The 26351-nt window shown below is 42.0% G+C and overlaps 1 long non-coding RNA gene across 1 annotated transcript; it reads left to right on the forward strand.

Annotated features, from left to right (window-relative positions):
• Positions 1-7912: 7912 nt before the first annotated feature.
• LOC110974352 (uncharacterized) lies at positions 7913-19515 on the forward strand. The gene is made up of 2 exons (XR_002597576.2): positions 7913-13616; positions 18833-19515. It is a non-coding gene; the product is annotated as an uncharacterized LOC110974352 (long non-coding RNA).
• The last annotated feature ends 6836 nt before the right edge of the window (positions 19516-26351 follow it).

The raw sequence follows: 26351 nt of genomic DNA on the forward strand, positions 1-26351 counted from the left end.
ACATGTACTGTACATGTACATGTGCACGAGATTGTATATGTAGGCCCCTTCATGGCATGTCGGCCGTGTGAGAGCCTATCGGGGCTGAATGTCGGGAGTCCACCGTGGCATTTATATCGCCTCCTCTTGCTTGTGTATAAATAGGTTAAGTTAACACACACGGACTAGCTGCTCTCTGGATCAACCCTTCCTCGTTATTTGACCTGAATATCACAGCGCACCCCCCCAACTCTCGTGACATACTCAGCAGCAGAGCCTTTTACGTGGAGTTTCTTCGGACAACCTAATCAAAATGATACATTATTATCATAACGGCGGTGTACCCGTCTTTCTTTGGGTTGCACGTGGGCACGGCAGCACATGGAGTTAAAACTTACGGTAGAAATACGTACAAGCAAACAATTGCCCCATGTAAACTATCCTACCAAAAAAGCAAACACATTATACACAAGAAGTACAATTACCAAGTCAGCCAGCATTTAAGCCAAGCTTTAATGAACTGAGACATAATGTATGACAACTCGATTTCTTGCTGGTATCACTCGCAAATTTAGAAAATAAGCTAACTCCCAAACTAAACAAACACATAACATTCGAGGTAGTTACTCACACCGTGGGCTTTTACTAACTGTTCTGAATAGCATGTAACTTCATAAATAGAATACATCAGAAAGAAATGTGTCACCATCAGTAGTTACGGCAAGTTCTGCTCATAATCAACACTACTTTTTACTGCATCATTGTAAAAGGTATTTGTTAGTGGAATGGTTCAAAATACGATGTACTTACACGAAAGGAAACCATAAGTTCTGACGTTATTCGTAACTTTATACAGTAAAGTTCTGGGCTACTTTTTCTTTTCTCTTATGGACGGGTTATCAGTGAAACAAGTGCTGAGTGATGGAGCGGGTTATTGACTGTTGAAATCGAGGATGTTATTGTGTGCGATCTTTTCCTGCCTGACATCCGCGTGTAGGGCCAAAGCCTACATTTTGGGCACGGAATGCTTCCTCCACATGCTGAAAGGGGGGGGGAATGAACGTCGAAACCCACAGCAAAACCCACGACTTCCGTCACTTGGAACAATTCATAAACAGAAGCATGGTGATGATTCACCGCCGTGTTGGAATCGGTATGCAGTAATTATTGCATAGCTCTCTAATCGATGGTGAACAAACTTGAGTTGGCAGCCAGCTATCCCCCACATCACGATCATCAGAGCCCGCTGGAGAAGCAAGCGCGCTCGCGATCGCGTCCGGCTTGCCCTGCTAGACTGATCCATCCAGCGGCCGTTATTGCTTTGCAACATCTGCAATACAGGCCGGGGTATAAACCCTCCACATTGCTAAATAATTCAGGTGGAGATATTGGGGCGCCCGTGGCATTTCAGATGAGTGGCAGCGGACGAAGGACGACGAGTCCAGCGCGGACAGGCGAATGAGCGGACCCTACCGTGTCGGTACCATACGGTCAAGCTTGACCACTCCGTCCGCCGGCTAGCCAAGACGCTGTATTTTATTTCTTGCCTATTAGTTGTTTTAAGAACCATCTACTATAGCATTCAGCAGCAGAGATGCTTAGGTACTGGTTGGAAAATGGTTGTATTGAATATCAAGCTGGAAACCCGGCTATTTTTTGTTGTTCTTGTCGATGTTGCCCCGAGCTCGGTCGCTGTCTGATCCAAGTTGATACCAAGCAGCTGGTACGGAAAGACCGGCCTAAATGCTCCCGTCCTGCCTCCCCAATGGCTGGGTGAATAAACGGCCCGCCCGCCAGCTTGAATAATGGCGCAGAAAATGACAGACTTTTTTCTTTGCCCTGGCATGAAATAAAGATATTGCTGTTTCTGTGCCCTGTGGTCTGGTCGCGGCCTCCAGGCCAGTCGAGCATTCGACACCCGATCTTTAAGCTCGTCGCCGTTCTTGGCATTAGAATATAATGTATTCCACAACGGAGTGAATATTTCCATTATGTCATTCATTGCGACTGAATTCAGCGGTAATTGTAAGCAATTTTATTTCACCGACTTCACCCAAAGGAAAAATGGCTAAACTTGAACATACGATCAAAAGAAAAGAATTACCAACTTACAAAAATATGGTCCAAAAAATCATCCTACGACGGTCTCATCCTAATATCGACCCGATGTATCAGTGTGGTGTCGTCATACACGCAGATATTAGGACGTCTCGTTTTGAAACATCAACGGGAATGAAAGTGAAACGTTATCAGTGCTTGTATTTCTATGAATTCTTTGTTTTTTAATAAAATTGAATTTCCATCAAACTTTCCTTCCTCGTGATTAAATGCCTCTCGCAAAGTGGCGGGAACATGTGAAAATGTATCCACGCAGTATCGATGACCGAGTGCAACTGTTTTATCCACGAACCTAACACTGTCCTTTGATATCAGTATTCGCCGGGCACACATGTCGTACGGGATAAAAGTTGATTTCGTTCTGGCAAGCGTTCCCAATGGATGGTTCGATGTTTTCTGAGATAATATATCACCCATGCACGATCGGGATTGTGTTACGGGAGTGGGATGCCTCGGGAGATATGTCAAATGTCAAAGGTCAGACACAGACGACCCATAGTCGATATTAATTCATTTTCTGGAGAGCATACATCCCAACAGTTTGGAGAAACAAATGCAACAGTGCTCTGTTTTGCGAAATCGTGGTAGTCCCTGAGTTACGTATTTAAAATACACACAGGATCTCGTTGCGCTGTGGTTTTGCCACAACACTGTTCCCCAATTCAAGGACCTGTTAATTAAAGTAGACGTAATTTCGGAGCAGAATACCATCTGGTCTGGTAACCTGTCTTTCCTGAACAAGTTTTGTCTTCTTAGCATATTTCTTAAATCTGTGCCTGGCCGCTTCGTGAAATTAGCTCTTGATCATTTTCAAGCCATCAAGCGATAATAATAGAAAACAGATTTTGAAGCAGGTAACAGAAATCTGATTAAATACAAAGATAAACGACGCATGTATACAGATGGGCCTAAGTACCATACGAAGGTAGAAGTTTCCACTGATCACATTTGAAACTTAGATCGCTCATCATTTGCAAGGCACTGGTGCGTTGATGGTGTTATAAGCGGTGATACTGTTTCATTCGAAGTGTTCGCTTAAACCCCCGCATGCACGATCGTAGCGTCTAAATTTCCTCTGATTTTTTAGCAGTGACGTGCGTAGACCGAGCAGGCAAAATCTGATATAAATTCAAAGTATTTTGGAGAGGGACAAAACGAAACATTGGCGGTAGTGTTCTTACAAACCTTGCAGTGAGGTCACCTGATGTGTAAAGGCAACGCGTTCAGTTTGAACAGTCTCCAAGGAAGCCCCTTCTAACTTTGAACACTAAAATCTGTGAGGTGTACTCAATGTGAAATTAACATCTTTGGCATCCCTCCTTATGAATACGAGAGTGTATAATTTTACATTACAGTGTTTCTAACCTGTTTGTGATAACGATGACAAGCACTGCTGCATGTATTATCATCGGTCTCCAATTACTTAACTGAGAAGCAGTTACAAAAGCTGTGATCATGAAGGTAGCATTGCTCTGGAACATCAGAACATCAGGAAGAATACGTCATCGCAAGTTTGATTAAAGCCATTGACTAGACTTTTAAAGGTGCAGAAAGACCACGAGATTTCAGGTTTAGTATTCATGCGCTTAGTCTTACAAAAGAAGTTTTTCTTTTGTCTCATAATTGTTTTTTTGCCAACCAGTGGTTGCTCGCTGCAGCTGCTGTCAGTCCCCAAACAAAGAATGCTTTCAAAAGTTTTCAAAAGTCCCACGCAGTAATCAAAACACTGAAAATAACACCACTAAATGAAAAGGCCTCGATCTTTGAAATGAACGGGAGAAATATTCATTTCTTGTCATTTGAGTTGAACCTTCTGCAAACTTCAGCGCCAACACAACAGGGCGGTCAGTGTTATAAAACCATAAAGCTCTTGGCCTATGAGTTTAGAAGCCGCGGAACAGATGATTTTGTGTAAAACAAGATATTAACGTCAGAGTAACCGAAAAGTATGCAAAAATCGGCAATATTCAGTATTAGTATTTCTTGCTAAATTTGAGAGGTTACAGTTGTCTTTATGCCAGAAAGAAGTATTCAATTACAATCGCAGTGTCCTTTATATGATTGATTTCATTTCTATTTCTTTCAAAGAAATTTAGTTCAATCAGGAATAAAGCCCAAACACTGGTTTCGTATTGCACTCTTAATAGGCAGTTGGAAAAAGTTCCAGGTAGTCGTAACTGTCAACTGTACAAGACATAGAACGGCGTTGAAACTCGAAACCGCGTTAAATCCAAACCATAAATTTTCCAGAATTTTATGAAAGCTACCAAATGACCCATGCGGCCGCAAGATACGCTCGATCCGACAGTGCCCATGGCGTCAAATGTTTTGATTGAGAGCGCCCTCTGTCGATATGGCGGTCAAATTAAGACACATATTCCATTTCAACAACAAACAAAACTGAGATATACATAAGACAATAAAGAAAACAAACACCATCAAGATCACGAATTGAAGATAATGTTACCTTATTTAAATAAAATTTCAAGTTATCATCATTTATTGTTAGGTTTCCAGTTTAAACCATTCGTCATACAAGTTTGATCAACAAACCCTTGTGTTTTAATTAATGTTAAACATCACTGGGTTTAATAGTAAATTACAGCCGGTGGTGTATCCGGGGAGGGGGGAACTTGCGCCCCCCGCCACGGATGTACTTTTTTTGGCAAAAAATACTTCATAGAGGAGTATTTAGTTATTTATCAAAATTAGTACCCAAACCCCAAGAAAATAACACCAGCAAATAGAAACAAAGATGCAGGGATCGTGAGTAAGGCTTTTGACGTTTTTCTCCTCCAACATCATGTTGAAAGAGCCTGAAGTTGCATTTGCTTTTGAATTTGCCCCCCCCCACACACACATGTAAGTGCCCATGTAAGCCTGTAACTGGGGACCCCCTATTGTTCCTCTTTTGTTTGTACTTAAACTATTTTAGAAGACCACCCATATGTTTTGTACACAGTTGTCAATCGGGGACCCTCTGTCAATCGGGGACCTTATTGTCCTCTATTGTTCAGGGTCCCCAATTGAATGCATAAACAAACTCCACCAAAAGGCGGATACACCGCTGATAACAACACGGGATTTTGACAATAAATGCTACTTTTGCCATCGCCCGATATACGGAAGATTCGTCTCATGAAAAAAACTGATTAAAAAAAAAACGAGACTTTTAGTAAATGTGTAAAAGAATTCCGATCTGTTATGCCTAGGTTTTTAAAAGGGTTATCTAAGCATCATTTAACATTTGTTTGTCGGTGTGCTACAAAAGCATTCTTTTACAAACAATGTAGATCAGACTTGGACACTTGTCAGCAGTTAAAAACCCATTTGCTTTCATTTGAATGCATTAAAATGGAATTATTTTAATGCATTCGGTACAAAGATGTGATGGTTTTCGAGTGTGTTACCTCATGATCTTGTTCGAATCATTCAGAGGGACTTAAAAGAGGGGAAGGATGTTTTTCCGCTGTAACTGTTGAGAATGATCGAATGGAATTACTGAGCCAAATAAAGAAAGAAAAGGTAAGAAAACACTCCGAAGCTCCAGTATGGTTTCAAACGCAAACCTCCTGAGACGAGGGAGCCGAACACGGGGGCGAATAAGAATCCTCGAATCATGAATACATAATAAATAATGCCCTAACTGCACACCTTATTCAAACCGATTTGGGGAAGTTCTGCTATGTACCAACACACATGGAAATGGCAATGTAGTTACATCATGACTATCGACTGATTCCGAAACAGCACAAAACACACCAACAGAAAATAAAGAGAATCCCTCCCCTGCGTTATCTCACATGCCGGACGAGACCAGCCCTGCTACGCCTATATTGTGTTACAGAATTGTGTTAGAGAAAATATTTATTTCTCTGGGCAGTCATCCAAGTCTGGCACGGCATCCCATGCCAAAGATAACCCATAAACTGACATTAAATTTCAGATAAAGGTTGAAGTTCCCTCGCTGTAAACGGAGAGGTATGTTCGCCGATCTACTGTGGTCTTCCACAACTTGAACATCCTGTGCAGAACATATTGTCAACTCTGTATTTTTTCTGTTCCCCTCCCCCCCCGAACTGCAAAAACAAGACCCAGATTCCTTTCCGGGTGGTGTCCTGTCCTGAATCGGGACGAACTTTCATTTTTGTCAATCACGGTGATGTACGAGGAAACACGAGCAGGAGGTATCTATTTATTATCCCTGGTAGAAAGTCACTGACACCCACCGCAACAGTGCTCTTTCCAACAACCTTTTACGCAAGGGTTCTGTACATCACATCACCACATAGAAAGCGAAATTTTCGACGAAGGAAAACTGAACCCGGCCTTATCAGGAAGTATCCCGCCAGCTATTGTTATCAGAATTGGAGGTATTCAGGTTAATGTGGCGTAAATTATATCTCAAGACGAAGGTAATTTCTACCGGTAAACACGTACTTTAACTTCAGCTCATTATCCATGTGCACCTCTCGGGCTTATCTCTGATTCTTTCTTTCGTTACAAACAAAGACACAGAAAAAACGCAATATGGTAACTCTTCTTCAATAGCTACTTAAAAACGAAAAACAGCACAATATTTATCATCTGCAAAACGCGTTCATGTGAAAAGGAAGTTGTTTGTTTGAAAAAAGACAAGCTGGAATTTTTTTGTTTGGCTGAATGCGTCACTATCAAAGTTTAGTCGCGTTGTTCACTTTTATTAGGTCTACGCATGCAACTTTAATGAATAATCATGAGAGGGCCTACTCGCCTTGAGCCTTTGCAACCAGTCTACTCCTGTTTTTCCAGATTATGAATAGGGTCCGAAATTTAGTCGGTCTCTCACGTTCAACTTGGGGAACATTGTGGGAAAACAAAGAGTTGGTGAGCACAATATTCTCTTGTCTTGGAAAGCGGAACTTGTTTCAGTTAGGTTTGTCAATTGTGACAGTGTTTTCCATACCATTCAAGGACGGATCCAGAACTAACTGCTTTGTTTTTGGGAGGCCACAACTGATTTTTTGGGGTCAACAATTTTCGAAATTTCTATAATTCAACTCTTTATGGTCCTGCTGCCGGACGAGGTTAAATTTGGGATTTATACTCAATTTGGAAGGAGCGGAAAATGCAATAGTATTCAAAATTCACCTTCTCTCATTATTATTTCAATTCCCGGGATCCACCAATGATATCATTACGTACAATGTGGGAAGTTAAACTGGGAAATAAGGGGGCCCCGGCCTTTATCGCGAAACATTCGGCACAGGCGTCGCTAGTGATTTTTGGGGGGATCCTTGAATTTTTTGTTATTTTGTTGAAGCTTTTTGCACAACATTTCAGGGAAAGCAAATCCTACAAGCCATTTTGGAATTCTCTTTAATTCACTACAGGTGCACAATATTCAGACAAGCTAGAGGCTTGATGTTTTGTTTGCCCTTTGTTTGTTTGTTTGTTTGTTTGTTGTTTATAACCCGAAAGACTCTGAGGCAATTTCTACAAGGCTAAAATGCTGAGGGCTATGAAAAGTGTCGGCAACTCTCCAAAGGCATAACACGTACCAGTCAGGAAAGAAGTATATAACTGAAATGTTTCGCTGTGGAGTTAGGCGATTTCCATTTGGATTCAATCCCTGTTGCACGGATGTTGATATCACAACCACCCCATTTTTTCGACGAAATATGTGAAGAAATGTATACGACGTATACTCCAAAAAGTTGAGGATAAGACCTATCGATTTCTCCAACCTGCAGAACGAGATGGCAACACAAGGGGTTAGTAAACCGGAGACGACAACAAATGTAAACGTAGACAGAAAGCGGACAGAAATCAGCTATACTGCGATGTTTCTATTGTATTTGTTTAAAACTAAATCAATTAGAAAACAAAACTAATAAAGTGTAGAAAAAACGTTGTCACCAAGAGCGAAAAAGTTGTACTTTTTCACTCAAAATGAAACGAGTCACGGCAAAGATTACAACCTAGTGATTATAACTCATCTGGAAAATTACTATTATTTAAACGAAATTTCGAAGGGAGATTGTGAAAAACAAATGGTTGCCAATTATATTACAGCACGATATAGGCTCCATTCAGTTATTCCCCGACACGGTCCGTATTTTCTACTCCAACCACAAGGGGGAAAATGGAAAGATAAACCAAGCACATTTTCGGCGGTCGAGTGGTGTATTGTGTGTTCGAGTACACAAACTCGGACGCGCGTTGAAACGTTTCAAGAAAATAATAGCTCCATATCAAAAGGAGTTCTTTTTTGTGTGTGTGGCCGTGTGAGGTTTAGCTGGTGGGGAAACCGCTGCCTGAGAAGCCAGGCGAATTGCACAGTAGCCGATCGAGGGGAGGGAATGCTCTATTGGGTGCGCCTAGAGACCACTGGAGAGTTTGGTCTCCTTAAGTCAACAGTAAATGTTTGCGCACCAAGAGCTCGGCGAGAAGGAGAGCCGGCCTTGCTCGGCGGGCCTAAGGGTGGGCCATGCTCCCCCGTATTCACACCAAATCCCCGGCAATTTGATCGACAAGTTGGGCTAACCTTCACCCATAAAAGACAGGTTTGGAGCCCCTTTTGAGTCGCACGCCAGGTGCCGGGCATATCCACCGGTCAGACCCCCAACTCCGTTTACGCTTAATAGCTCGTTCCATTCTTCCCCGGCCATTACCAGACATTTTATTTGCACACGGCCATACAATGAACTCCCTACCTAAACACAAGCCCCTTCTTTTGAGCACAAAAATAACCCCCCTCAAAAGAGACATTTAGTGAATCACCGCACTTTATTTATTGAATACTGGTTATTTTATTCATGGAGACCCAGAGCACTCGGTTTCCCCTCGGCAAGTTTGAGTTGAAGTACTTCAAGACAAAAATGTATACAGTCAGAGACGACCCATCGGTGGTGAGGGGATCATGGAGGGGTCACCGGGGCTTCTCAAGGTACTCCATGAGATCTTAACGGCTGCAAAGATATCTCAAGCTTGAATTGTATGGGGGACACCCTGCGTACACACCTAAAACGGTAAGTCTTAAAGAGGGATCGTATCAACCTCTCTGTTCCTTGACAACGGGGAAGGGGGAATACCATTGTTTGGAGCAACATGTGGCCAGATGCCGACTTAAATTCGTAATGGAATTATTCCGCAGTGATCCGTAAAAGATGAAACAAAAAATGTCTTGGAAATTAACCACGAGGTTGGGCGTTTAGAGGAGTCGAGTCAGGCAGTCTGATTGGAGTCTGCGTTGAATCAACAGAGTGTAGCAATAAAGGTCCATTATTGTTGGCTGCAATATCAAAGGAACAAAATGGAGGTCGCAGGTTCAAATCTCACCCATGCCAAATTCTTTGGTCGTCTTTGCAGCTTCTATAAAAAGCACCTACCAAGTCTTCATTTCTTGTTCTTGTAATTTTAAAAGACTGTAAAAAGAAAAAAAGGCACACTCGGGGCCAAATAAAAAAAAGGATAAATCTTGCAGTTCTTAAAATGAACCTATTGTCTGTTATCAGAAAAAGTTAGGGAATTCTACAGGGAATTCAACATTTTTTTTTCATTTTTGTCAGAGTCGTGGAGTCAAGTTCGCCGAAGCTAGTGTCTTATCTTCCCAGCCTTCCAACCCGATGGCTTTTGGGGTTGAAGGGTCAGGAGCCTCGTCATCGCATGTAGTCTTGAATCTGAGTTCCATTTTTTTCTCGCAAATTCATCCATTCATTATAAATAAATGTCGTACGACAAACCTAATGCGTTTACACTTTCACTACAGGTTTTTGGTTACAGACCAAACATAGAAAAAGAGGAAAGAGAATGATACGCATTGGTGGTGCTTCGTTATCTTGGGTTTATCAGTCAATAATCATGAGATCAAATTGAACAATCTACACCAGTTAGAGAAGTGTTGAGCGCAAAGATTACTCAGTTTACTTTACCTGGTAATTTTAGATGTCATTGCGGCACTATTACAGGCGTTCTTCACTTCCCTACAACATATACGTTCAGTTTACGGTCGTTTGTTATTTAAATCATTGACGAAATTACACTATTTTCTGGTTCTTTCACAATGAAAATTGCCTAGGTTAAATTTTAACCATGGAAGGGTGAAAATTGCAACTATTCAAAAAATGGGTTATGTTAACCAAAGTTTGGGGGTAAGAACTAATTTCTAGTTCATTTTTCACCCACGAAATGGGTAAATATTAACCGTTTGTTGTTGAAAAAGTAGAAATTAATTTTCATCTCCAAAATTGGGGTGACATTACCAAAGATTTTGGGTATTTCACCCTCCGTTAGATTAAAATTAGCCCATTAAAGGAAAGGCAATCTTCATTGTTTTTACCAAATAAACCAAAAAGCTAAAAAAAGTTAAGGCCCGCCATGTAACCGTTATCGTGTCCTTATAATGAAGAATACATTTTTTCCTTTGATATCAATTTCAAATCAAATCAATTTACATTTTGTGCTGAGCCCTCACAAAATATCTGACGGCTTTTGCCTAAGTAAAGAGCTGAAGTAAGTCAGCCCGTGTGCTATGGCATTATTTCTGTTTCTTTTTTCATATTTTCCGACACAAAAAAAGAAGAACAAGCTTTACTTGAAGTTTAACAATTCCTTGTTGCATTACCGTCTTTTATTCTAAACTGCGCGATCATTACTTAGCTATATATAATTACACTGCCGCACGCAAAGTGTACATTATGCGTGGCTCATCAAAACAAAACGCACAGGCTGTTTCACGCTGGACACCGTGTTCATAGAAAGTTTACTGTAAATACAATGCCCTTAGTGGCATTACATTCCAAAAGTATAACATGACTGGATCCCGTTTGCAACAGTGCTAAATCAGTAAAGTTGAATTTTTCGATGATAAAAGAAAATAAGATTATATGTAATTAAAAACAAAGATTCCCGAACCCCAAACCAGAATAACAGAGCAAAATGAACAGTATGCTTTCGTTTGGTGATTTGGTTACCGCTACTCAATAATATTGTAGTCGGTTGATGTGCTTTAATATGCAGAAATTCAAGGTCACGAATGGTTGTCGGTCCACTGAAAGTAATTGCTGAATCTGTCCAGAAGGTGGTAGTTTTGGCAGCCTTTTACAGAAAGAAGACATTTCTTTAAGACTCATTTCTTTTCTCCTATTTAGAATTCCCGGTTTTGAATCCGAGTATTTTGTTGAAATGAAGTCGCTGAACAAAATGTGTTGTCGGAGATCCGTTTTCATTGAAGGTGCGAACAGCGAGACACGAGCGTTTCAAATGAGGGCGCCACTTCTTATTGATCTTTTATCACACGCGGCGTGTCGTCAAGGCATGGCTATCTCAGGTGCATGCAATTCCGGCTGTCGTCTCTGAATATAACATTTGTACTGTGTTCACAGAATGAATTTCGGTAGCCTCAGACGGTGTACCAACATATGAAATTATATGAGTCGGGTTCAGTTGAGCTGAGTGAAGGGGTGAGGTGTGTGTTTACGCATTGCCGTGTTTACTTATCGCGTGTTGAGGCGATAAGACTCGTCAGAAATTCTCCATGAGAACACATGATTCATGAACTAGTGGCCTTTGATTCCGTGCATTGGGAGTAACTACTCCACTGTCATCGTGATCACCAACTGACTAGCTGAATAAACTGTTTTTACGAAATAAGTTTCTTCATTTGATGGATTGTAGGTAGGAAAATCTGCGATCAGTATCAGGAATTATTTGATCCATGTTGTCTTGTTTAAAATGAATTCAGGGAGTTCGTAGTGTTTTGTCGACACCGGATATATAAAAAAAAGGATTTGTTTAGGCGCAGTAGTACGAATGAGGGGGCAAATGGAATGGAACACTACATAATGCCAACGTATGGAATAGTTCTTTCCATTGCACGAATTTACAGCAATTATTCTTTATACTTAGTACAGGGCATGAATAAATCCCGAATGCAGCCGTGTATCACTTCAATGAAAACTCGCATCTTGATCTGGATCATACGAGCGTAGAACACGATGTACTATTCACCTATCAAGTGTCGGGCATTTATTTGGACATTGCATAGAATGGGATAGGTGCGATATAACTAAGTAGAATTAAATTTTGTTTAGATTTGAGCTAATTTAGCAGCAATTAAAGTCGATGCTATGAATTGGTCGAGTCGAGTACGAGATACATTGACTTGGAGACGATAAAATAAAAAGAAAAGGATTTAAAATGGGATAAGTCTGATTTGTATTGTTTGACCTGTAATAAATAATTATTTTAACCCATAAATTACTGTATATTTTCCAAAATCGCAGTCCTCGAAGTCTACATGATGCACGGGAAACTTTTGGGGGGTTTTGTAAATGCCTTTCGATCAGAATGCATGAGTTTTTGACATGATAATTATGGTACAACGAAGGATTGAGGCTTTTGTATACGAGGTATGAGCCGTGCTATCTTCACTTTGAGTTCCTGCTGGTGAGAAATGGACAAAGGTTATTGCACATGCGCAGCCGGCACCAGCGAATCTGAAACCTTCTGTGGTACTCCGAAGTGTAATGATGTCCACATAACGAGAATTGTACTGAGAGATTTCCCGAAATCCTTCTCGCACAGTGTTAAGTCAAAGGCGGATGCTTTGAAACTTGAAGCCACGTTTTTTTTTTCCTGACAGGAAATATGTCTCTGTGAGCGACCCCAGCAAATGGACAATGATCTTTCGCGATTTACTTCACTTTCGTGCTCTGCGAATGCACGCCATGCTTCTTCATTATAAACTAACGAGTACCCACCTTCTTTTTCTTGCCAAGCAATCGGTAAAACATCGCCGTAAGATTTCCAAGTCCAGCACCCATCCCGTTTCGCTGTGATTTATCCCCCACGCCTATTTATTTACAGTTATTTATTTATTATCCTATGGAAGGGGTTTTGAACACACAAGTTTAAATGACCCCATCGCTCCGCCTTAATAAAGAACTGACATACCAACTTGTTTTTGGCTTAGTCTCGATGACATCGGGGTGCAGGGAGCACGAGAGGAGGCTAATATATTTATGCTGACAAGCTCGTAAATAACGGGTAAGAAGTTGAGGAGAGACTAGGCCCGGTTTTCCCTGCGTCAAGTTGACGTTCATGGCGTCTCCAGCGTCCCGAGAATGGGGACACGTATACATAGGTCACGACCCCGTAATATGTAGGCCGTGGAATGGTTTACACTCCTAAATTCGTTGGTCAGATTGAATGGGGCCGTACTCCATTTCTCTCGCTTTGGGAAAGTCTCCCGGGCCCGACAAATATGTCCACACCACCCCTCCTTGTCCAAGGCCGAGGTTCATGACAAGTTCTTGCTGCCGCCTGCATACGATCGACTGCTGCTGGCTGCCAGCCGTGCCCGTTGAGAGTCCAACTTCGTCCGGGACTTATTACCGAGACTTTTTTCCCCTTGGATTAAAGTCTCAATCTTCGCTCCAAATGTCAGTAGTTTGAAAAGTGGAGGCCAACTGTGCTTTTTGTGAGATCCATCGCTCTACAGTCCCACCGAAGGGAGAGCAGTAAGTCGACCAATAGAGGTATAGATTTCTTGTTTTAAGTCACGTCACCTCTTTCTGTCTTGTAGGCACTCGGCGTACGTGGTGAAGGGACACAATCGGTGGACAAATGCACTAACTATGGAGTTGCTAAGGTCATGGCTTGGGCCACAGACACCATACGGAGCGTGGGGTCATTTTTATTAAACTCTATCAATGCACAAAAACGTAACAACCATATTGAGGAAAGACCCTTCGAGGTTTCTGGCGAATTGCTGAACTATTCTATGTACACCCCGGTGTCACAGGGATATTATTTCTTACGAATTTTCGACCGTTGTCGATATTTCGTGGTATTTTGTTTTACGGCTGGGTCAGCACAGTAAAGAACGATGTATCCATAATAGGGCCGCGCTCTGCACTTAGTTATGGAAAGCGAATTTGGAGACTGAAGTGCCGAACGCGGTGAGCCGTTGAAAGACAGAGTGGCCCACAAGTACGCAACTACAACATGTAAATTTGGAGAGTTGGGTGATGTTGTGAAGCGTGTTTGTGAACTTTGACAGGGTTCAAGTCTTGTGGGATATTGTCTTATTTGTTTCCTTTGGGGGCATATTGTTAAAGAATTTTATTTTTATCTTTTAACAAAATGAGCAGTTCACTAGACTATTTAACCACAAAATAGGCCGTGTGTAAAATGCGCTCAGACGGCTGTCATTGATACAGTACGGCTGTTCGATATTGCATTTGTCATCTTCTCGCCAAAGGTATAAATTGTGCTGAAAGCCTTTTGCAGTTGAACCGTATCGGAAGAATGTGAGGTGTCACTGAGTTATTGCACTTAATATCTTTGGTTCAGAAACATTCAGGCGAGGGAATTTTAAGTTTTGCATTTTGTTTCATGAGCACACTTGTGGGGACAAGCTGGGTGTTTTTGACCAATCTGCTGTCCTATCATGAAGCTTCCTGATTAGGAACCACTGAGCTTATACTTGAAACTACAAACTGCAATTGGCTCCAGCCTGGGCTTTTCTTGGCCTTTCAATCCGTAGAATAACAGGGACCATTTTAAATGATGCAAGATGAATGGGAACATCTGCAGCACACCAAAAAAGTGTTGCCAATTACGCCTCCATTTGGTTGTTCTTTAATCTATCGATAGTGTGCACTTCTCGTGAAAATGGTGCAGTCCAATAAAATAATCACATGAAACAATTAGTTGTTCAGCAACATAATATTTCGAGCCGCATCTCATTCATGGCTCCCACCAATCTCATTTCTGTTTCATGTGTTTAAGTCACACATTTAGGAAACCTTCTCGAATGTTAGATCGCATTTGGCACGTCCAGAAGAGACTTAAATTATTAACATTTAATCACGCAGTTCTGTCGAACTAAACTCCCCGAAAAAGTATCAGTTTCGTAAAAATCTCTGATTCCGATTGATGTCGCTACAATTCTGTCAAAATTTCAACGTCGGAAATCCTTGAATTTCTTTTTGGTCTATTTTTAGTTGAATCTGTATGAGCCAAATCTGAAAGATCGTGTAACAATTTCACTTCGGGTAAACTAGATTTCAAACCTTACCTCATCACGACATTTCGAATAATGAAATGGATGTTTCCTTTTCATTTTCTTAAGATTAAAAGGAAAAGTGACTTCAACTCATGCCAGCGACCAGTCCAGTCATTTCCTGCATTTAGGCACAGTTAAGCATCGAATCCATTGCGAAATACCGTATTTCGTAGGCCAAGGATGTAAAAATAGGATGTAAAAAACACCCATGGTGTCACTTTCACACTTCCCTGGTTTCTAAAAGACAAATAATTCGATACAGGAAGCAGTGGTGTAAATTTAATGCCACGTCTTGTAGCGTGACAGTTTGAAAAAAAAATCGGCCTTGCCAATGTGGCATTCGCGAACCGCATCATGAATTATGCATGTCATCTTTCTTCCTCTGTTGCGACTTCGCAACAAAGCAATAGTCGAGGAAGGAATTTCAACTTTTTCCAGATGACATTGAGGAGCTATTTGAAGTAAACAGTCCGATAGCGTTTCAGTGTAGACCTATCCCGTACCATGATGCCAGCTCGAGCAACGCTTTCTCCAGTAGTCAAACACAAAATCGGTTTGGGCAGGCGCTGTGACCTCTGCATGTTGTAGGTCACCAATTGACAGGCTTTCCTTGTCATCGCAGAAACCATGTCATTGTTGAACTTGTTTAAAAAGCGGTATTGATTAAGCAGCATGAGTTTTTTTAACCATTTCTGAGCACTATACGAATAAATCAATCCATTAAGAGGTCAAAAAACAACAAGTATCATTGTAAAACACTGCTTGATATTCATCTACACATTTTCTATTCATCCCTATGAAACATCTAAACGCATACCTTCCCCCTTCTTTCTTAATGCTTTGACGGGCTACTACGCAAAAGTTTTATTTATCACTTTTTTTCTTCGGTTGGTGCTAGAAAAATCCATCACTTGAATGCGTGAGATTCCATATTAATTACAAAAAGATATGAGGGGGCTCTTCCCCCTATGACCTCCGTGGTCTTTTATGGAGGAATAAGTTCATTCTTAAAATGACAAGAAAAGACAAAATGTATGCGTTGATTGCCTCGACAATTGCTTAGTCTTACGTTGCAGTCCCTATACGACATCTCGATATCAACAATAGGCTGTGCAGGGGTTAACTGAACATGTAAAATTTAGTTGCATAGTTGCACTCACTGAAGACAGGAATCTAGACCAGAGCCTGAGCATGACGATAACGGGCCCCTGGTTTCAGAAGGAAGGAAAACTGCTGATTTTCATCACCAGCGATTTAGTGTGTCTGCATCACCAGTGAGTTATGACTCGTGATATGATTGTGAAGAACAGACACCTCGGCTAATTCCAGATATGAAAATATTCTGTACAGTCGTGCAATCAATAATCTTTGTGGAGTGCATTTCCTTGGTAGATGTACAATTAGCGTCCGATTGGGTGTCTGACCATTAATGTCTGTCGCGACAGGGTCAGCCACTGTCTCCAGCAGTGTTTCCATAGGAAAGAATTATACAAATGTCAAGATACTGAATTGCACGTGTAAAGGTGCGGACGCAGTTTTTTTTTTCTGTCGTTTATTTTACCCGCAAAAAAGGAACTTTGAATTTTTGTCAGAATATGGGCTTAAAAGGTGAGAATCACTGTGGAATTACGGTGAAATATTAAACATCCAAGAAATGTGACAGACAGAAGGTTTTGGACGATGATTTTCTAAGCTTTGGTCATAATCATCCATTTTCTTCACATTCGTCTCTGGCCATGATTTCTGTCTGCGTTTGCCCATCGCCAATTCAGCAAATCCTCCTCGCACGCACCTCGTCTGATGATCTAAATGCCTTCTAGGTCTCGCTATTGTCTCCCCTGAAGATTTCTTCCCTGAGGAGCGGCAATCCCAGGCCCCTATTCCCTCTGCTGTTTAATGCATTCTCGCTAAACTATTAAGAGAACTGAATGACCCGTGAGAGACGCGCACATGGGTTCTGCGCTGCGCTGGGCTTCAATTATCCATGTGCCTTACGTCTCCCCTGCGTCCTGGCTTTGCCCCCGCTTGCTGCTTCGCCTTGTTTCCTGGCCAAGCTTCGCTTTCCCTTTCCGCGATGCCGTAATTCGTTTTTCATGAATACACTTAAGATGTTGCTGGATTACGGCAAGGCATAAGCGTGATAAGGGGGGACCGTGTCAGTACGTGGCATCTTGGCTTGCATCGCCCGAGCGATCCAGTGCCCACTGGCAAGGTTTGGCAACGAGCGAGGCTGCCGAGGCGTTTGTTTTTGCGACGTGGTGAATTTTTTTTCGCCTCTGACCAGTACCAAAGGGGGAATCCCCGTGGGTCCTGCGTCATAATTTGTCACCGCCGGCCGCAGATTCGACCATTTATCATATTCGGATTTCATATCTTGTCATGGGATGGGTGATTGGTCGCCAACGAGTTCGGTTGTGCGTTGGCAGCACAGAGGACTTCGCGCGTGTTCTCCGCTCGCCCTGGCTTGTCGGGTGGATGACCGACCGGCAAAAGCTTGCTCGTCTCTCCAGCCGATGTCACGGGTGTTTTCTTAGCGACATCGAAGCACCGTTGCCCCAGATGACACAGTAGTCGATTCGAACAACAAATCAGTATCGGGGAGGGACGGATGATACTGTGAAGCGGTGGGATGCCTGGGATTAGAATTGATTTCTACGCCGTGGGTTTTTTCTCATCATATTGCTAAACGCGCAGTACATTATGCAGTGGGGCTCATGTGTTCATCGAAAGGGTCCATGGAGCGCCTTTGGCGTCCGTCGAATTACAAGAGTGATGCCGGTGACTGGGGTTGCGTGTGTTCCTCCCCTTGCTCCCGTATCGAACAGGCAAGAATTGTGGGAACCCTGTGTCCACGTTACGTACGGTGCTCCGCTAACTTGCGACGGCACCAATCTTTTTTCGGGGGGGGGGGGTTGCTGTGGGGAATGAGGACACTGCCCAATCGATCGTGTTGATTTGAATTTGGACAATTGAGTGAAAATTGAGCTCTGTGACACAGTTAATGTTTGAAAAACAAATCCCTGCCTGGAGCCTTCATCTAAATGTTTGATCGAGGCTTTTTTTGTCGAATAATACCTCAAAACGAGGAATGGATTGCTGTGATAGGAGGGATTACAGTGAACAAAATGTTCAATAAGAAAAGCCGAAATAGACCATGATCCTTCAATGTTGCCATGACATATTTTTTGGAACGTTGTTGGAACGTTGCCACGGTAACGCATTAATCAATGACCACTTGAACTTTGCCTTTTATGGAGAATCCACTCCTATATCTGGACGTATTCATTACGATGCATTCCTTGCATTCCAACCTGGCTCAACCTCTCGTTTCTTTTAAAGGTTTGTGGCCGAAATCATAAAAATTTACTGAAAATATTGCTCATTTATTTTGTATTTTTTTGTCTCAGGAAAGACAATCGTAAAAATCAATAACAATTTTAATCCCAATTTCTAACTTAAGACAGGACACATTTTGAAATCGTACAAAGGTTCAATTCACGAGACCCGTGAGTTCCGGGCTCAAAGTACATGAATGTCGGGCAAACTATCTTGTAATTTTAGATCTTTTTTACCACCGATGTCACCACTTTTCTGTCAAAAAGATGATTCTTTCATACATATACATGTATGTTTGAGCAGCTTGTGTCATGTAACGATGTTATCTTTTCTGTATTTTACCACCAGACTCTACAACCACAATTCGATATTTCAACTGAAGTGTGTGACAAGTGTTTGTTTAATCCCCCGCAGGAATGTGAAAGTTTTCGGAGTATCTCCGGAAAGATACAATTGCAGACGGAACGACTCCACAAAAAACTCGACATCATCGAGGTGACTTTTTCTCATGTATATTTGTATGATTGAGTTTTCTTTGGCCATGGGTGCCCATACAACAAACGGCCAAACCTTGTCATGTTCTGAGTCCACCCCCAGCTTAGGTAGCACCAAGCAGTGGCGGTGTGCCACGTATTGTTGAAGAATCTCTAATGACCAGATCTGTGTAAAATGGATGCGGCTTCCGGTTTTGGAATACATGTATACAGTTTCCCAAGCCTGAATTAACGGGTTCAATATTCTCGTTGCATTATGGGATTGGATGACATTGACAGACAGGCAAGATATTTTGTGCAGAAACCACATGGAGAGGTTAATCCGTCACTTATTAATCAGTCACCATCTTATCAAATATTCTATTATAATATCAAGTTATATCTTTCATACTGTTCATTGGTAGTTGAGTATAAAATTATTAAAAATTTGAAAGCTTATCAGAAAAAAAGGAGAAAGTGTGGAGAAATCCCTTTCACTAGCATCAGTTTTGTCTAAAGGTATGGAATTAAATGTCAGTGAACATATACTGAATCGGACTGAGGGTCTTGAGCTCATTTGTTAAATACTGACCAGTCATTTCATTTCGCCGGGTGACTGGCGCCCGTTTCTAGTAAACCGTGCACCCGTCTCTGACTAATGGGCAGGTACTTAAGAAAAGTTCTGAAGGGGTAAAAATAATATTTGACTGGTTCACTTTCCCTGGGGAGGTTTGTACACATCCAGCCGCATGAGGTGGAGAGAATGGCAAAAGGGCTTGTTGGTTTAGAGTGCCCCTAGAAGTGATGCCGCGTCGAGACCGGGTAACGAGCGGCTACGGCTCTGTTGTTTGCCTGTAAAGCGCCAACATTTAACAGCTGTAGTGCAGACACAGACTATGACTGATCCTATGAACCATACTCATATCACGTTACTGCAATGAGTGCATCGTGCAGTAAAAGTGTGCACAGATGTTCGAGACACACAAGATGACCCCTTTTGTCGTAATCCGAGCGTTTCTGCATGAGGTACTTGAATAAATTACAAACAAAATTGGCGGAACATAGTGGAGATAATTTGTTTCATTTATTTATTGATCTTGTTTTTGTACTCTGCCGTTTACCACTTTGGTGGGGAAAACTGTTGCAAAGGTACTTAAATGAAGCTGCTTCTAAGGTTTGCTGTTTTAGTTACTCGTGCGTAGTTTCCCCGAATTATGGTGAGATCAGTTTAATTCGCCAAATGATGGGATGGATTTTGAATTCTGTTCATCGCAGGGATTTACATGCGCCTATGGGCGAGGTTTTTTTGATATTTTAGAGTCTTCATCGATTCAACGTTCTTGTTATGTTTTAAAGGACATTCAGTGCATCGCCATAAGCATTTTCTACTCACATTTCTCATTAGATAATTATTCTTGTTTCGTTTTTCACTCCCTATAGAGAATGAATATTTCCACCAACTGAAATGAGTTTGAGAAGAGCATATATATTGAAGTACAGTCACACGTGACAATTAAAGTTTTCAAGTGATAACGTTTCTCCAAATCTTATTCAAATGCACTGAATTCTTTACACTTTTTAACTTGACTGTGTTGGTCCTTCCTAAGTAAAGTAAAATAAAATAAAACAAAGTCAGCCTAAAATTTAGAGATGTCCACCGCGTTATGCGCTTTATCGTCATCTGTATTCTCTCTACAGTGTTTGGACAGTCAGACGAACGGAAACCAATTAATATAAGTTGTCAGGGATATTCCATTCATCGGAGAATAAATTTTGCTGAATTATTCAATCTTTCCCTCTCCCGTATCACCTGTTGTAAACAAATCATCCCCATCTTGCATTGAGTGGCTGGCGATACTTCACCCACCAGTGATTATTTCAATTAATTCCACAATGGCCATGCGTTTCGTCACCGAAGACTCCATCCGGCTACAATATTGAGGTATATACCAACGACATTATGCACGCCGTTCGTAATAAGTGTCCCAAGACAAGGACATTGGTGTCCGTAATTATGTTGTTGTACAAGTAACTCGTATTTGGTAAACCAAAGAAAGAGATAATCAAGATAATGGAGTTTTTTCTGGTGCCACAACCCCACACGTTGTCCACAGGCCTTAATGTGTCCCATGTGAATCGCTAAACGCGCGAGCAACGTTGACTATCATTGAACAGCAGAGACCAAACGAGTGCCATTGTGTTGATTGGTTTATCAAAAACAGCGCGATAGTTAAATGGCGTTAATAATACATGAAACATGTTAGTTAAAATCTAAAAAGATGTGAAAAAATAACAAAATGAAAATTACAGATGTCAATTAAAAGGCTAACAAAAATACGCGAAAGAATGAAAGCGATCAGCAAATTTAAAGACAATACATGGCTAACCGAATGAATGAACACCAGCACATAATACAAAGAAATTGAAAGAAGAGACCAGACACAGGCTAAAAAGAACACTACAGCAGCGAGATTTTTCACAAGGGCACAAAGGGATAAATCCATTTCCATTTTATTTCTAATTACTTTGTTTAGAGTGCTTATATCAGTAAAACCAATTTAAGAAAATTAAAGCCTACACAAAATCAGAGGATGGTATAACAGTGGAAAAACTGTGGGTTTTCAATTCACTCTCACAATGTTGTTAGCTGAAAGCATTTTGATACACTTCGTACCAAGAATTAACTTTAGGAAAAAGTATCGTGCATTGAGCACTTGTGATTCATTGCATTGCGATGACAGAAGTGGTGATAAAAGGTGACACTATGGCATTGCAGGCCTACAATGGAAGACATTTAGCCTTTTTTCATTGTGACATGGAAAGAGTGAAATGGAGAAGACTAACACACCTGTATAGGCAAATGTGTGTACATGTACATGTACTTCTGTGTCTGGGTTAAATGTTTGGCTAAATTAAATCTTGCTGAAGTGAGAGATCAAAAGTTTTCAGCTCACTCTTGGAGCCATATCGCATGTGAAACATAGGTACAGATAAATGCCAATGCAGAAGTAGCATTTCTTGCAGGGTGGTTCCAAAAATAAAATCTCCTCCTCTGGGGTTCAAACTATGCTCTAAATGCCGCCTTCGATATGCATTTGCAAGTCAGAGTTATACGTTGTGCCGCATGCCACCCGTATACGCGTATACAATGTTGGTTACATCAGCCGTTGCGTCAGGAAATCTCCATTGTTGAATATGCTTTTTTTTTTTAAAATTAAACCGACTTGGTCAGTCACAGATCTAAGTGGGTTTATATCCCCCGCGCCGCTCTGAGACAAAAAAAATAAAAAAAACAAACCAAAAGGTAATAATAATGGGGAGGGGGGGATAATAAAACAAAATAACTAAAATAAATTTAAAAACAAGATATCATCCCGAAGAGGCTTGTGCGTACAAAGGTAAGTGCACCGATATCTTTGTAAACAATGCATGTCTTGTTTCATCATCGTTTCGGCTTGACCGCAAAAATGAGACATTAAAAAATCTACGGCTTGACCCCACCAGAAAAATTCCTGAATACGCCCTGTTAGTATCATGGTTATTCACGGCTCTGGCATTTCAGAAATCTGGTGTCCACCAAAAATTTTAATTATCGTGCCTTTTCCAGGGAATTCTGTAACTTGTGCCGCGTAACATCCCCGCAAAAAAACAAGGAAGTTTTTATGCCCTGTAATTCATTCCATCTTTTCTCTGTGCACAGTGTTTTCTAATTTTTGTTCACACTGATGTTCCAAACTCTCCCCGTTTCAGGCCTATAGTTGCTACTTCAAATCAACAGACTTCGTGGCCTGTTAGTGGTATCAGATGTAAAGACTTTACATCCGTAGCTTGTGTCCGATTTATTTAACCAATAACTGGTCTTGATAATGATATCTTACGTAATGTTATGGGTTAGTTCTATGCCTTATTCTTCTTCGGTCGCTTTGGGTGCATTGCCTCTAGTCAACAAAAGACTAAGTGCTCTGCGGCGTGAAAATCTCAGATCGTCAACTGCAATGCACTTTAGACGTTGTTAGATGTTGCCCCAGATTATTTCATATCATTCTGACCCGGAAGGCATGCTCCTCTGGTTTGACCTTTAAACTCTTGTATTTGGGAAAGGAGGCACTTTCTGATGCTTTTCGGCACAAGCAACAGAAGTATGGCAATCGGCGTGACCCCTGACCTTTTTGCCCAGACATGTCCTACCCGGCAACCTAGATATTGAGAAGAGCTTAGGGGGACCTCTCGGCTTAGCACAAAAGACTTTGGCTCGAAGGACAAGACAGGAAAAAGGTTGGCAATTTGTCAGAGTTTGTGGTTGGAACGAGTTGAGCAGATGCTTGACAGGTTTTCCAGGCCTCGATGCGAAAACCAGAGAACGGAGTCGAGGCCTGACGGGCCGACTAAGGCCATTTATCCCGGTGAATGGGCCGACCGCCCGCTGGCGAGATATTTGGAATAAAACCTTCTGTTGCTGTAGCCTGCGGCCCAAGATGAAACGCAAGCTCCTGCCAATCACGCTGGCCTGCATTGGACGACCAGCCTCGACGGACCACGGCATCTCACAGCCCGGTCACTCTCATCAAAAAGATGAAAACAAGACGCTACAGAACCGCTTTGTAATTCTGTACGCGGGGTTTACCATAAGGCAGCCAGTTTTCTTCTTTCTTTTACGCGGAGCACTTTACAGAAGGCTCGCAAGATGACCAACTCGTCCCGGCTTAGTGTTAATGCACATTGATCCTTGTGCGAGAAATGACCTCAGTGATTGAGCCTACTGGTCATTCACTTGGGTCCAAACCCTGGTGAATTGACCAAAGCATTCCCCCTCCCAAAAAGGGGGAAAAACGGCGTTCGTGTCCTCATTTCAAAGGGTCTTTACCGTTGCGACTTGCTCAGCACAGGTGCGTCAGTCCACAACGACAACAAGCGACAACCCTTCAACGAAGGCGAGATCTAGCCCGGAACAAAGGACCGTAGATATCGTATACCAATTTGCCAAGCCTCAGGGGAGCCGAAAGCCGCTTCATTTCGTCCCGGGGGTGGGAATTTCATAAACAAAATGGTTTGTAGTGCTCAGGTAAAAAGCCAGCTCCACCCAAGCCCGAAACCCAACCCTATTGAGCGGAGAGTCTGGGTGTAGCATGATACGGCAAGATTTGTACTGCCCGTTAAAACTGTCCCACCCAGTGGAATTGGCGAGACCAACCCCAACCCTTTATACTCTATTTTTTATTTTTTTTATTTTATTTTTTTTGTTGGTACATCTCAAATGAACGGCACAATCTGTCATTTCCCCAGCCGTAAAAGGGAGGGACAAGTGGTGTGCAACAATCGGGGGGTCGCGCGCCGCTCATCTCCCCCGGTCATTTATCAGAGAGTTTCCCCCAGGCAAGCCATTTGTGGAGCTTGTCATTTATGGAGGAGAAGAGATAGCCGGGGCCGCGGTTTCACTTCAGGATGACTGGAGCAGGGGGCCCCGCCGAACTTCCTTGCGCCTTTCTTTGTCGGCTGGGGCAATCTTGCAAGACGTGCGCGTGCCGCGGTGACAGTACACGGGGGCTGGCTCACAGCTAGCCCGCCAACCCAACCGTGACTAAATGCATTGCTTTCTTGAAAAATCATCAGCGCCGTCTTTGGGCCAAGACCGATGGTGCTATAAATCTTTATGGGCTCTAATTGTCGTTTTCGCTGGCTCTCGTCGCTCCCTTCCCCCATGTACCAATAAAAAGTAACTTTGACGATGTGCAGGTACAATGCAGCCGCAATGTGGCGGCAGATGAAACAATGGATGGGTTGGCAAGCTCGGAGATGAAGCAAGGTCATCATGCCACGTGACAAGCCGATGGCACTAGCCACTTGCATACGATAATTATTGCTCGTGCTTCTCCAGGTAATTGTATGAGAGGGAAGACTCACTTTTTGATAATTCTATTTGCACCGTAATTAGCGTAATTATTACTGCCATAATTTCTATTTATTGAGGTAGGCCGGAGGCAGATGCAATTACACCCTGATAATATTGGTCCATTTGGAGGAATTCAAGTTGAAATGTATGAATACTTGCCTCTTTATGAGAAACAAGATCACTAACATAATCACAAAAGGTTAATAAATTGCCTGCAGAGTTTCAAGACAAGAACTTTTTAAAATTCCTTCCATGAAGAGTCCACCACCGCGTACTGGTACGCACAGCCTGACGCACATTCTTGAAACTATGTTCAGTTCTTGAGCCATGGAAAACTGACAGGTCTACCGTGAAACTTTTGATTAGCTGAATAATAAACAAACAATATCTTTACCAAAAGAAGTCCATTATACATCAGCGACGGTAGAAGATTCAACGAAACAAAACGAGTGTGGGCTATTGGTCCATGTCACACTTGAACTTCTTTAAGCCTTCAAAGGGTTCTGGGAACTTCTTTGATCTATCTTTGATTTATGAAACATCTTATCCTGACAATGCGAGCACCTTTAATTTTGGGACTTTAGGTTATATCTGATGGATCCCAAACTGGTGCTGGTATATTTTCATTATTGAACCCAGCAATAAATCGACTGTTGGACAGTTTATAGCCTTTTAGTATCAGCTTTCCCGCCAATGATTACGTTGCTGGTGGGGTTTCTTTGTTGGACATGGTTTAGAACTAATCAGTCTTAATAACTATATCGCGTCTTAATAACGATCATAGGGTTTGGACCTATGATGTCCTTCCTGTACTTTTGCATGGCCCTTTTTCTGAAGAGAAAAAGCAAATACATTTACATGTACGTCAGTGTAACCACCTCGAACAATGTCTTCACTGAGGCTCTGGGCTAAAAAAAAATTCTATCGTATGACGATAGACTAACAAGCCTTGTGTGTAATTTGTTGGTCTTTCATTATCAGGGCTGGCGTCTGGAGGGCCCTCAGCGGGGAGTGGGAGAAACGGCAACCGGGGCTAACGACGCGCAGCTCGGTGTAACGTTACCGTACCAACACGGTGGCTGCCTTGGAGGTGGTATGACAAGGGCAGTCCTCAGATACCAGTCCATGATCGCTGTCGTGGGAAAGCTGTACCACAGGCGAACGCCAAACATCTGCGACGAGCCTTACTAGATAAAATCCTTCGTAAAGAGAAGAAGGTGTTAGATGATAACCCAGATTCTTCAAGTACCCAAGGAGACCAATGATACTCACTTCAGTTGCCTGAAGAAAAGATAAATTTACCTTTAACAACATAATATCCATTCGATAAAGGAATTCAGAAAAACCCACTCTGTGACGTCACCTTCACCCCACTCCTCAATTTTTGTTTCTCCAAGATTGGACCTTTCATTTCTCCAAAATATTACTTTCATCATCCGTTTACGACATAGTCTGATTGATTTATTCTGTCTGCTATCCTTGACAGCCCCTATCCACTCCCCAT

The sequence above is a fragment of the Acanthaster planci genome, linkage group LG01 (genome assembly GCF_054643075.1).
Source record: "Acanthaster planci isolate LZ-2023a linkage group LG01, COTS_SCS, whole genome shotgun sequence".
NCBI classification, from domain to species: Eukaryota; Metazoa; Echinodermata; class Asteroidea; order Valvatida; family Acanthasteridae; genus Acanthaster; species Acanthaster planci.